This window comes from Tiliqua scincoides, chromosome 1, assembly GCF_035046505.1.
Source record: "Tiliqua scincoides isolate rTilSci1 chromosome 1, rTilSci1.hap2, whole genome shotgun sequence".
Classification (NCBI taxonomy): Eukaryota; Metazoa; Chordata; class Lepidosauria; order Squamata; family Scincidae; genus Tiliqua; species Tiliqua scincoides.
The window spans coordinates 273,742,122-273,754,476 of NC_089821.1; the positions used below are offsets into that span (position 1 = coordinate 273,742,122).

The window sequence follows — 12,355 nt, forward strand, 5'->3', positions numbered from 1 at the left end:
AGCTGCTCTGGGCTGCCCGGGGCCAGGGTTAGGAGCCTGACCCCATCTCCTTCTCACTCATGGTCCACCCATGGGCCCTATCACCACCCACCCTCTCCCACCCCAAAACACCTCTTTCCCGCCTTCCCCACACCCCACTAGGCCCGTGCCAGCCTGACTCAGCCTGTGTGGGCTTACTTTTGCGCCAGCTCAACAGGACCTGGGCCAGCCTCCCTCCTACAGAATTGTTGCAGAAGTACCTTATGGCACTTTTGCGACACTCTTTGGCCAGTGTAAGGAACTTGTGCTGGCTGAGGGCACTTTCTGGATTGCTCCCTTAATTGTTGTATTTATATGTCACTTTTATGCAGTTATTTCAAAAAATTCATGTTTTTCTGGTTAATGAACCTCCTGTGCTGGACACAGAAAAGAGTGCTCAACCTAGAATACATTAAGAAAAATAATAGGAGCAAATGAATGTCAAATGTTTTCCCAAGCATTCATGAGAGTATGTAAGCATCAGGTCACTCCTGAAGAGAGGATGATAGAAATACATTTTCTTCCCTTTCTCATAATATTATAATTGAGGATCACTGTCCATTAATTCTTGATGGGCTGTTTGTGCAGGACAGACAAAAGGAAGTACTTCTTCACTCAACACATCATTCAGTTCTGGAATTTGCTTCCACGAGATGTGTGATGGCTGCTAGCTTAGATGGCTTTCAACAAAACAATTAGAAGAAACTAATGGAGGATAGTTCTATCAACAGTTATTAGCCATGATAGGTAAATGGAGAGTCAGTGTCTCCACATGGAGATCAACAATTCTGGGGGGTCAACAATTTAAGAAAGGTCAACAAGCAACTTGCTTATGATTCTGAATGGCTGCTCTTAAAAACAGAATTTTTGATGCCACCGCTTATATCATAGTTGCTATCGAATAGGCTAGCATTTTTCAAACTTCACAACAACCTTTTCCACACCAATTTGTCTGCCAAAACCCCCTGTCTGTTGCAGAGGACCTGGATAGAAAAGGAACCTTCTGCTACACAGGTACACTTGTTGGGGTTCATCACTGTCCAAACATATAGCTGTAATAAGATTCCAAATTAAGTAGTAATTTTATTTTTACAGGATTGTATAAATAAGTTAACACATTGTTAATGAGTAGAGAGGTCTATCATGACCAATCATTAATGTAATTATATAGATTACCCCCCCCCCCAATATGCTCTTATTTGAAGACAGGTTTCCCAAACATGTATGAAATCTGCTCCCGATTTTCCACAGCGCCAACCATTTTCATTATTGGTCATATAGATTTCCTTTATCTTTTATAGAGTGTCATGCCAGGCATACAAATTTTGTAGTGATTTTATTTGAGGCTGAAGAGATGCTGTTGGATGTCTTTAGTATTCCTAATTTCCTAAAAATTGAAAATGCCTATCATTTGGTCAACTTTTTGGAGACAAGTTTCCTTTTTGGTTTTCTACCTCCAGCATTAGTGAACATAGTTTTGATAGTAACCCTAGGCCCATGGAGGGGGAGTGCAGGGGGAAAATGGTACCCTGGCCCAGGGTCAAAAAGGGGGGCTCTGGGGCCAAGGGAGGGGGTCCAAAAATTTCTGGGGATCTTACATTTTCCAATCTCACCAGGGCCTATGAGAAGGAGGTGCAGAGGTTACATTGTAGCCAGGCCTTGGGTCAAAAAGGGAGCCGAAGGAAGGAAGGGAGTCGGAAATTTCCTGGGATCTCAGAAAATGTTTGTATACATTGTGTGAGGACTAGCATTCACATTTTGAGCAAGCCTACATAGTTTTATCTATTGTAATTTGTAGAAATTATGATCCAATGGAAAAGGGAAGGAGCCCAAAATAAACTTTGTACCCCCTAATAAAATTCCTATCAGAGGCCTTGATGACAACAGCAGCTGCATTCTTATATTAAAAGATGATAATCTAGGAAGGTCTGCAGTAGTTCTTACAACCAGGCTGGACACCTTTCTGGCTAGTGAGATCTACTTTGCTTATACTAGGCCCCTTAAACGCACCAATCGAAGCCAGCTGCAAATTTGTATAGAGGTGGAGCCAGATGGAAAATGGTAGGTCGGGGGTGGAGCAAATTACCTACTGCAATTTATGAAGCATCCACAGGAATGACCACTGTGTACAAGTACAACGCTCCATCTGAATTACTACAGATCAGAGATTCTAACACAAAATTCTGACCTTTAGAGCTGCTAGAAGCCCTGATCAAAGGCAGCTATCACACACATTTTACAGCTGAAGAATATTGATGCTAAAACATAAGTGATTCACGCGTGGTTTTTATTTTTACCTGCTGTGTAAAACTTTTTGGAGTTGGAAATCCTTGTCAATCTCCTAGAAATCACTCACAGATTGACCAGTAGATTCCAACCTATCTTCCTTCCTATCCCTGTAGCAAGGCCTTAAATGAATGGAACTTCCCCTCACCCCACCACAATAGAGGCAATGTTATCTTTCCATTTTCAGATGATATAAATTTTCTTCCCAAGGAGACCTGGCATGAGCAAAGTACTGCTAAATATTTTTCTCAGAAGTGGCTTGAATGGTGCGCAGAAAAATTGCAGCAGGGTAGTTTCGAAACAAAGGCAAAAGAAATTCCATCTTGGAGCCCAAACAGCTAGCAATTCAGAGGCACTTGCTAGATTTTCTGTGTCTGCATCAGATAAAATAGCCTCATTGCCTCCCATAAGGGTGTCTGTCCCTGACACGGTCATTATATCACTACAGCAACCTCCTGTACTTGAATGGTTTGTCAAATTGAGCCTTTGTGGGGGGAAAAATAGATTTTTTCAGAAGGGTATTTTCTGAAATCTCTTAAGGATATAAATATCACTTGTGGGAATCTTGAGAGACATGTTCTCTTCGGGCAAATGTTTGCTCCTTGTGCCGGCTTCTCCTTTTGACGTGGCTGAGAATGAGGCCTCTCTTCTGCTGTTCAGGAAGCATAGGGTAATTCTGCAAATTGTGAGACTTGCTTGGTCCCAGCTGTTTTGCAGTTCTGGTCAAAGGGGAATGTTGCCTGTCTCTCCACAATATAGCACAGCAATTTTCAACCTTTTTCATCTTATGGCACACTGACAAGGCACTAAAATGGTCAAGGCACACCATCAGTGTTTTGACCATTGACAAGGCACACCAATGCTGGTAGGGGGCTCACGTTCCCCAATTGCCCTACTAATAAATGACCCTCCCCAAACTCCTGTGGCACACCTGCAGACCATCTGCGGCACACCAGTGTGCCACGGCACAGTGGTTGAAAATCGCTGATCTAGCGCATGTAGCCAGCAGTGGGAGAGAATGATCCAACTTCCTCCTCAATGATTTCTTGTACTGCAGCCTCTTCTTGTTATATATAGGTAGATGGAATGAAGGGATGAAAAGATGGCTGCACTTGACTGAATGAGGGGAAAGAGGCTACAGCTATGCAGAATGAGACCTGAAGAGCTATGAAGACCATGGCTTCCTCACCTCCACCATGTTGTCTTGTACTCCAGGAATTCAGCTGCCTCCACTGCCTCTTGGGTTGGGCTACGCCAAGCCCCAAATGGGTGCATCTCAAGTCAATGCTATCATCGTGGGAGGGGATCCAGTTTTGAGGGTTTGCAAAGCAGGTTCTGACAGCTTGGCAAATGTTTTCCTTTAAGGCAGGGAAGTGTTCTGGTGTGAGACTTCAGGTTGGGCAGTTTCATTAATTCAAGAAGGAATCTGTCTAGGAGGGGATGTCCAAAGATTAGCAGTAATATCTAAGGAAAGGAGAGAAGACATTTTTGTCCCTTCTCTCCTAGTGTCTCCATCAGTTGCCACTGGTTAGAGCTGAGAGATGCAGACCATCCTGCTGCTGGGGAAGAGAAGCAAAAAAACATCCAGTGCTACCTGGCTATGAGTCAAAACCTGAAGGAACTGAGTCAAATAGTGTAGTCAAAGAGGCCAGGGGGCAGATTCCAGCTCCAAAATTCAAATCAAATTAAGCTTACCAGCTCCAAATCCTCTTGGGATAGCCAATCTGCTATCTTGTGAGTTTGAGAAAACAACTTTAACAAAACAAAGGAAAGGTCCCCCACCTTCAGTGGTCCTCACCAACCCCCTGTTTGAATTAAACCTAGAGGGTATGTTAGAGAACCAGTGGACCAAGTAGCTGCCACACCCTCAATTGGGTGGAAAAAAACAAAAAAAGAACCCAGCAGGGGTCCCCAAGTAGCAATAGGGGACCTCCTGACACACAGCACAATCCAATGCTTCCCTAGCAGCCAGGGCTACAGTGGCACCAAAATGGTGACCGCTATATCCAATGGGGCAGGGAAGCAGTGTCTGGTCTTCTCAGGGTAAGGGATCACATGCTCCCTTACCGAGTGTAGCACCCAGGAGGTCCCAGTTGCCCTCTATTGAGGAGGCGCAGAAACTCGTGTCAGGTTTCCCAGCCCGGGAGGGGGATTAGGATATGACAGTTGACTCCTCCTCTCCCCCCACCTTTCCCCCACCCAGTTCTGCCCCCTTCCCTTACTCACAGCCATGTAGGCACTGGGGGAGTTAAGTGTATTGTGCTCTGAGTGTATGAACAGACTCCATTGAAAAGTCTGGCACTTGAGGTGCTGTGGGAGATGAGTGTTGTTATATCTGTGGTGGCCCATTCATACAAGCACATTATCATCTGATGAACAGTGATGAACCCACCACGTGTGAAGGCACGTCTTTTATCCAATGACGGCTGTAATGCCAAGTTCACTTTATGATCCCACTCGCTTTCTTCTGCTTTCCTTCAACAGTTAAAAAATGCTTTGAACTCGTAGAGTGTTGCAGAACATTAACAATTGTCCACTTGGGGAGAAAAATACAGAAAAAAAGAAACCCTTAATCAGTCACCACTTTGGTAAATGACACCATCGCGCCATCCATATTGAGTACGCTTTTTCCTAGACATAGTACATTAACTGACTCATTAGCTATTTCCAGCCATATGGACTTGGGTTTGGGTGGGTCACTTTGATAATATTCTAAGGTGAGGTTCCTTAATTATTGTAACGATGTGATCTCAATCATGAGGCCAGACATATGAAACTGTGCCAGAGCCTTTAAAATGGGTGTCAATGCACCCCAGACATTGACGGAGATGAGTGGCATGGCCTTTGGATGCTGGAGGTCCCTTGGTACCTGAAGGAGTAATTACCTGAAAAGTTCTGAGAACCTGGTGGCGAGGAATCACCACAGAGTGCTCATGGAACTGCCAGCATCCTATATGGACGCAAATAACTTTCTCGGCTGCAGCTTTGGGGACTGTACTTCTTGCTTCTCTCATTGCCTGCTGAGATTCTTTATACAAGGTTGTTATGTCCCCTGGTGTAATTTTAGCAATGGCATTTTAAGCACTCTGGGGCTAAAGGGAGGGATGGAGAGAGAAAGTGTGGAAATGTCAGTGTTAAATACCACGCTGGTGTCACACAAGGCAACAGTGTGAGAAGTTACAAGTTGCTTGCCACTGCTGTTGCAAATGTAGGTGTGAAACGGCAAGATTTCCAGATAATTGAACCATTCCTTTTATCATCAGCTTGAGTTTGAACCAAGTTGTTAAAAAAAAAAAGATTTTTTTTAAAAAAGGAATTGAGATATAATATAATGCCATACAAGGGAGGTGTATCTAAGTTGGAATATGTCATAATACAAATAATGTGATGCTTAATTGGGGCAGAACCAAGCCATGTATAATATCATGCTTCTTACTACTCAGTCCAGACAGCACTATGTACACTGAAAATATAGCTCTGGTTCATGTATTTGCCATTTAATAAACAAGACATACCATTGGAGGAAGCCTCCCAAGAGCTGTAGTGACCACCCGTCCCTAAAGTAACAATTTTCAACCACTGTGCCATGGCATACTGGGGTACTGAAAATGAACTGCAGGTGTGTTGCAGATGTTTGGGGGGGTCATATATTAGTAGGGCCATTGAGGCATGTGAGGTCCTGGCAGGCAGTGCAGTGTGCCATGACAATTGCAAAAAAACCTGATGGTATGCCTTGTTAATTTTAGTGCCTTCTCAGTGTGCCGTGAGATGAAAAAGGTTGAAAGTCACTGCCCTAAAGTAACACTGGCAGCTATGCCCTGAGAGCCCCCTGCCAGCCTTTTCCTTGCTCGGTGCTTTAGGTAAGGATAGAGCTGCTACTGCTCAATAACCCTTGCTTGTTTGCTTTTGTATGTAGTTCCTCCCATGTGCCTGATACAATACACAGAATGGGAAGGTGCTTTCCTATCTAAGGGGCTTGAAATCTAAAAAGAGACACAAGGGAGACAAAAAAGGAAGGAAAGAGAGGTGGAGACAGGGGAAAATAGAGGAAGGCTATATGATAATTTTGTGCACACACATACAGCCTTAAGTTACAGTATCATATTGGACCTTGCCAGGCCAAGGAGAGGACTTTGGTGTCCCTCTTCTCCCTCTGCAGGAGGCGGGTGGAAATGGTTGAACCATTCAACTGCTGAACTGGATATGGATTTCCTTCTTTCCTTCAGCAACCTCCCACACAAACAAAAACAGTGGTATATTGTGTTATTATTAGGGTAACTGCACAGCAGCAGCCACAGATCCCTCATTGCCAAATCCAGGTGTTTGTAACATAGCATTTAGTCTTTATGCATGTACAGAATATACAAAACCCAAAAGATATGAGGCACTAAAGAAATTTGCTTTTAAGCATGCTTTGAGAGTCTCCTGCCTTGCCACTGAGTAGGCCCAGTCTACCTGAATGCATTTTGGGTGAAGGAGCAGGGTTTCCAGGGCAGACTGCATGGCATCTAAGGAAACAGAATTCCTGGCACTTCTTACTTTAAAATACGCAGTGCCAGAGTAGTCTTTATAGCAGAGTCAGGTGGAAAAAGGGGGCAGTAGAGCAGTCCATTACTGGCCAGTTTCTGATGGACCACCTACTTCCTGTTGGTCGCTGGGATTCTTGCATAGTGGACTTTCATCTAAAACGACACTTCTGTGTGATTCACTAGGAGATCATTCTCAAGATCATATAACATGCATTAATTGTGAGGTGTTAACATGCATTATTTTTTCTTGGTTTTCTTTTTTAAAAAATGGTCAATATTGTAGAAACTGGGAACTTGCAAAAGGTGAAGTACAGGTGTGCACCGCTTAACAACCATTCACTTAATGACGGATCACATATATGATGGTATTCAAAGCACTACAAAGAGGCTCTTAATGAGGCAGTCAAGTCTCCTATAGCCTGCAGCAAAGTGTCTGTTTACACAACAAAGAGGCTCTTAATGCAAAAAAGAGGCAATCTTTCTCCAATGGCCTTTGCAGCCAGCTAGTGTCTGGCAGGGAATGCCTGTTTACACAACAAAGGCAATAGATTGGGCTTACTGTTCACTTAATGACCAAATCGCATAACAATGGGGATAGGAGAACGTATCCCCATCCTGTATATCAACTCAAACATGGTACAAAAGAGGTGCTTTTGGAGGAAAACACACTCCCATCTCACACTCTGAAACTATGTCACTTTTGCATACTGTCTGCAAAGGAGATCCCTGTTGGGGGACCCTCCCAGCCAGAGGTGTTGACATTATTAAGAAACTGGAGTAAATGAGCAGGTCACTCAAGTATATAGTTAACCCATCTCTGCTTCACAGGATATTATCTGCAAAGTTGATAGAGGATACTAGAGTGTTGTGGACTGTACTAAAAATATGGGAGAAAAAAAGAGCCTGAGCCAACTCTTTTGAAGCAATTGAAAAATCTGGATTTATGAATAACACAGAGATTTTTCTTGCTCTCTCTGTAGGGAGAAGCTGTAACTCAGTGTGCATAGCAGCAGCAGCCCGCCATCAGTTCGACGCAGACCTTTGAGATCTACAGCTGACATTAGTGATGACCCCAAAGCCACCATCCTTCACTGATGACTAGAGAACATCATAAAGGCACAAGCTGCACTGGAGGTCACAGCTATTCTTCAACAGCAAAAAGATCAGGCGCTTTAGAGAAATGAAAGCCAAACAGTACAAAAATAGCAGCACTGCATGCAGGAAGAACACAGACCACCGGGGGTGAAAAACGGGAGACTTTGTTTCCTCTGTTTTCAGGTAAATGATTGATTTGTGATTGAGTGGTTTGCCAAGCAATGGTAGAAATGCAGTTTTCACAGCTCACATAATTCAGCCAGAATGGGGGTCTGAGATAATCTAGTCCAGAGATGACCACCTGGTAGCCCTATGGGTACTATCACACTTAAGACCCCAGTGCCTGATTCATTTATGGAGTTTGCTGCCACAAGATGTGGTGATGGCGCCCAGCTTTGATGACTTTAAAAGGGAATTAGACAATTCATGGAGGATGAGGAGAAGGCTTAACAGATAAATGAACACAATAGCAACTCATCAGACCACTTCTAATAACTTACTTATTGCTTACTTCTAATAACTTATTATTGCTTACAACTCTCTGGAAAAGCTCAGTACATAAAAACTTATATGGGTGGGAGGAAACACAACTTAGCTGAGGACTGTCTCAGATTTCTTGTCCATCTTGATCTAGGACTCTTCAGGCCCCTGAGGAGAGCAGCTACTCACACAGGCTTCTGCTGCAAAAACCCAAACAGGTCTCCCCAATGCTCTCACATGGCCTTTCTCATCCTGAAATCTCTGGGATTTACCTGTTTAAAAAGCAGAACACAACAAAGTCTAACAATAGCTATAGCCTCTATGGAACCTCCAAGTTCAGAGGCAGAATGTCATTGAAAAATACCAGTTGCAGAGCAAAAGCAGGTGATGACTTTCAAAAACCAGGAAAAACAGAGTGACCCTCCTCACAGAGAAGGTGCTGTTCCTTACACTTAAATCAACTTACATGTGCACCAAAGAACCATACAGAACATGCTATACTATGCATGTTTAGTTAAATGTCCCTTTCAGTTCAGTGTGCATAGCATTGCACCCATAAGATGTGAAGTGGTCCTTATTTAATGGGTTAATGCCCAAGAGCCAAAAGAGACAAGTTATGAGTGTTCCATAGTTGGATGTTCTAGTCTTTACCTTTTCAAAAAGTGACCTTGTGGGGATCTAGATTGGAGCTGCAGTGTGGATGGGAAGGGGGGAGCTAACCCTGCCCTTCCCACACCACAGCCCCAATTCAAATTGTGATCCCTCCCAAATGGCTATGGGCACAAAAACAACAGCTTTAATTAAATTAAACAAATTAAAATTTGGGGGTCTTTGCAGGTCTAGACCCTCCTCCTAGAACACAACAACCCCATTTGCTTATTCAGCAATTTAAAACTGTTGGAACTTCCAATCCGAAGGACACTTTAAATGTGGCCCTGAAATAGTCTGAGGCAACTAACAGGAAAGAAAAGTAAAAGTAGGCATTAGGAAACTACTTCCACATTGGCAGTTCACAATGCCTCCCTTTATTGTTAGGGCAACCAAGGGAGTTTCCAAGTGACTCATGTGGGCATGCCCCAGCTCTTGTTCATCTCTCCTGGATTTCCGAAGAGGAGTCATTTACACATACGCCGAACCATCCCCATTGAGATTAGTGGGATTTTACATACTGAACATAGGCTGGATTGTGCCCAATGCCAGCCCTTTCTGGCTGGTTTTCATGCAAGATGTTCCTTAAGTGCATCTCCCCTCCCCTCCCCTCCTGTCTTGTTCACTACTATAGGTTTGGTTATCTTTTTTCAAATCATATCACCCAATTTGCAGGGTGAGCTCCAACACTTGGCTGTTGGGGGGGGCACTTTCTCCAGGTTTGCCAGCCCATAAGGAGTGCAACAGAAACACTAGACAGCAGGGGGTGGGAGCTACCTCAAAATGCCTGATGCAAGGGAGGGCAGTCTCTTCTTGTCTTGTTTGCTCCCTGAGGCATCTGCTGGGCCGCTGTGAGATACAGGAAGATGGGCCTAGATGGGCCTATGCCTGATCCAGCAGGGCTCTTCTTATGTTCTTACGTTCTGTGCAGAGCAACCAAGGAGAGAATTCCTTTCCTTACTGGCCACCGTTAGGAGTCAGTGGAGGAGGCAGGGGGTGTGGCAGCCACTCTGGCAGGGCTGTGGGGTGCAGCTGGGATCAGTGCATTCCGCACACAGGCTGCTCTTTTGGCCTGATCCAGCGGGGCTCTTCTCATTTTATCTTCCTGAGAGGGAAAGTGTCACCATCCGAAAGGGCAGAAGCATCCTTGTGTTGGCTTTGCGACCAGACATCCTCCTTCCCTCCCTCCCTCCCGCTTTTCAGGCTGCAGTCCCCTCCACGCTTTCCTGGGAGCAAGCCCCGTTGAACACAATGGGACTTGCTCCTGAGTAGACCTGGCTCGGACTGGGCTCTCATCACCCCAGGCAGGCACAGGGGGCGAACGCGAGGCGCCTGCCCAGCATTTCAGATGCAGGCGGGAAAGGATGCGGGCAGCGGGCAGCGGCCCGCGCCCTCTGATAGGCTGCGCCGGGAGGAACACGCGGCCGGTCCCTTTGGGCACTTGTGCTGCTGACGCCCTGGCTGGCTGGCTGCCGGGGGAGCCCCACGTGACGCGGCGCGGAGCGGAGCAGCTGCGCTTGGGAAAGGGAAGCGGCCAGCGGTACAAAGTGTCGGCCCGGGAGCAGAGGCTGCCTTGCTGCGGCGGGCGCCCGAGAGAGGCGGCTCTGCTCTTGCTGCCCTCTGCAGAGGCAGGGAAGGGAGGAGGCGCCCGGGCTGCTTCTCCTTTGCGCACAGCCCGCTCGCGAGTTTGGCCTGGAGAGGGGTGAGTGCAGCGCTCCAGCGTGAGGAGGGGCAGCGGGGTGCCTGGACCACCCCCCCCCCCGCCCGCAGCAGCAATTAGTAGCACCTGTGCAAAGTGAGCCCGCCCTGGAGAGGAGGCCACAAAGTCTGGCTGGCTCCCTGCTGAGTAGTGACTGGGCCCAGTCCTGTCCCATTGCCCAGTGCCAGAGCAGCTGTGGCAGTGGGGCATGCACTGCGTCCCCTGGTGGGCGGGCAGGCAGGCACAGTCGTTTCCTGACCTCAGAGGTGCTGGCAAGTTGGCCAGGCTTGGGCCCTGGCTTTTCAAGCTGCCTGTGTTACTGCTGCTGGTATTGAGGTTGTGTGACATGGAATCAGACCAAGGAGCAGGTGTCCTTTCACTAGCTGTGTCTAAGGCTGCAGTTGGCACCCACATACCTGGCTGATGCTGGGAGCAAGTCCTATTAAACTTGGTGGAACCCACCTCTGTAGAGATGCGCAAGGCTGGACTGTTCATCGGTGCACATAGGTAGGCTCTGGTGACTGAGAATGCATTTGTATAGCACCTTAAAGCAGATTGTGGGCTATTTTAGACATGCCCCTGAGTGCTTGGCTGGTCCCAGAAAAGGCAGCGTGTGTGTGTGTGTGTGTGTGTGTGTGTGTGTGTGTATGGTTCTCACCTCTCCCTGCCCAATGACTACAAGAACTTATCTGTGGTTAAGGTCATGCAGTTCTGTACTTCCCCATCCTCTTTGTACATCAGCAGTTACAGATGACAGGGGAGAGTGGGCCATGTGGAACATTCTGATGGCACAGCCTAAGGCCAGTTCTACTAAATATGTGATGTGGAGATGACCTAGTAAAAAAAGGTGTGCTGCATCTGTTGAAAGATCCTTCTAGCTCAGCATCCTGTTTCCCCAATGGCCTGAAGTTGTGACACTTGTGTGTTTATGGCAGTGTCCAGTGTGGCCCAGCAGGCTATGTAAAAGGATAAAATGAACAGGTCTCTATCCACTTGCCCTACACATCAGCAAGAGATTAAAGGAGTGGGGAGGGAATAAGGATCAAGAATATCCAATTGAAGCTTTATTAAGGTGCTTTGTATTCCATGGCCCTTTGATCCCATCTTTTCTATTTGTTTTTCTAGCTGTGTGTGTGTGTGTGTGTGTGAGTGAGAGAGAGAGAGAGAGAGAGAGTGTGTGTGTGTGTGTGTGTGTGCAAGGAAGCACAAATTCCACTTGCTGAAGTTAATGCTTTATGCATCAGACAAAATTAACTCTAGTCCTTGATTTTGCTAAATGAACTTACTGTTCTAGGGTTCTACAAGACTTTGTTATACTCCAGTGTTATCGGTTAGAAGCATCCGGGTTGTCAGACATACCCTGAACCCATTGCATCTTGCTATCTCCTTTTATCTTTCCTATGCTTTCCTTTGTTCTAAGAGAAAGAGCAAATACTGGCAGAGAAAATGTTCCTTCCGTTCTTGAGATTGACATCATTTTATTTGCTTTGCTCCTGTGTCATTCACAGAATCGCATGGTAATTGTGCAGGTGAAGCTTTTCCACTTTGCCTTCATGCCAGGAAAAGCTTTGCTTCCTAAATGTCTGAGCCAGGTTGCTGT

At 45.9% G+C, this 12,355-nt stretch overlaps 1 protein-coding gene across 2 annotated transcripts in view; it reads left to right on the plus strand.

Moving 5' to 3' along the window:
* The first annotated feature begins 10,557 nt into the window (after positions 1 to 10,557).
* The window catches only part of VRK2 (VRK serine/threonine kinase 2), a 61,597-nt gene continuing 59,799 nt past the window's right edge, over positions 10,558 to 12,355 (plus strand). For both annotated transcript variants that reach the window (XM_066626201.1, XM_066626210.1), the window contains exon 1: positions 10,558 to 10,758. The gene's annotated coding sequence lies outside the window, so the exon portion shown is untranslated. The remainder of the gene's footprint in view (positions 10,759 to 12,355) is intronic.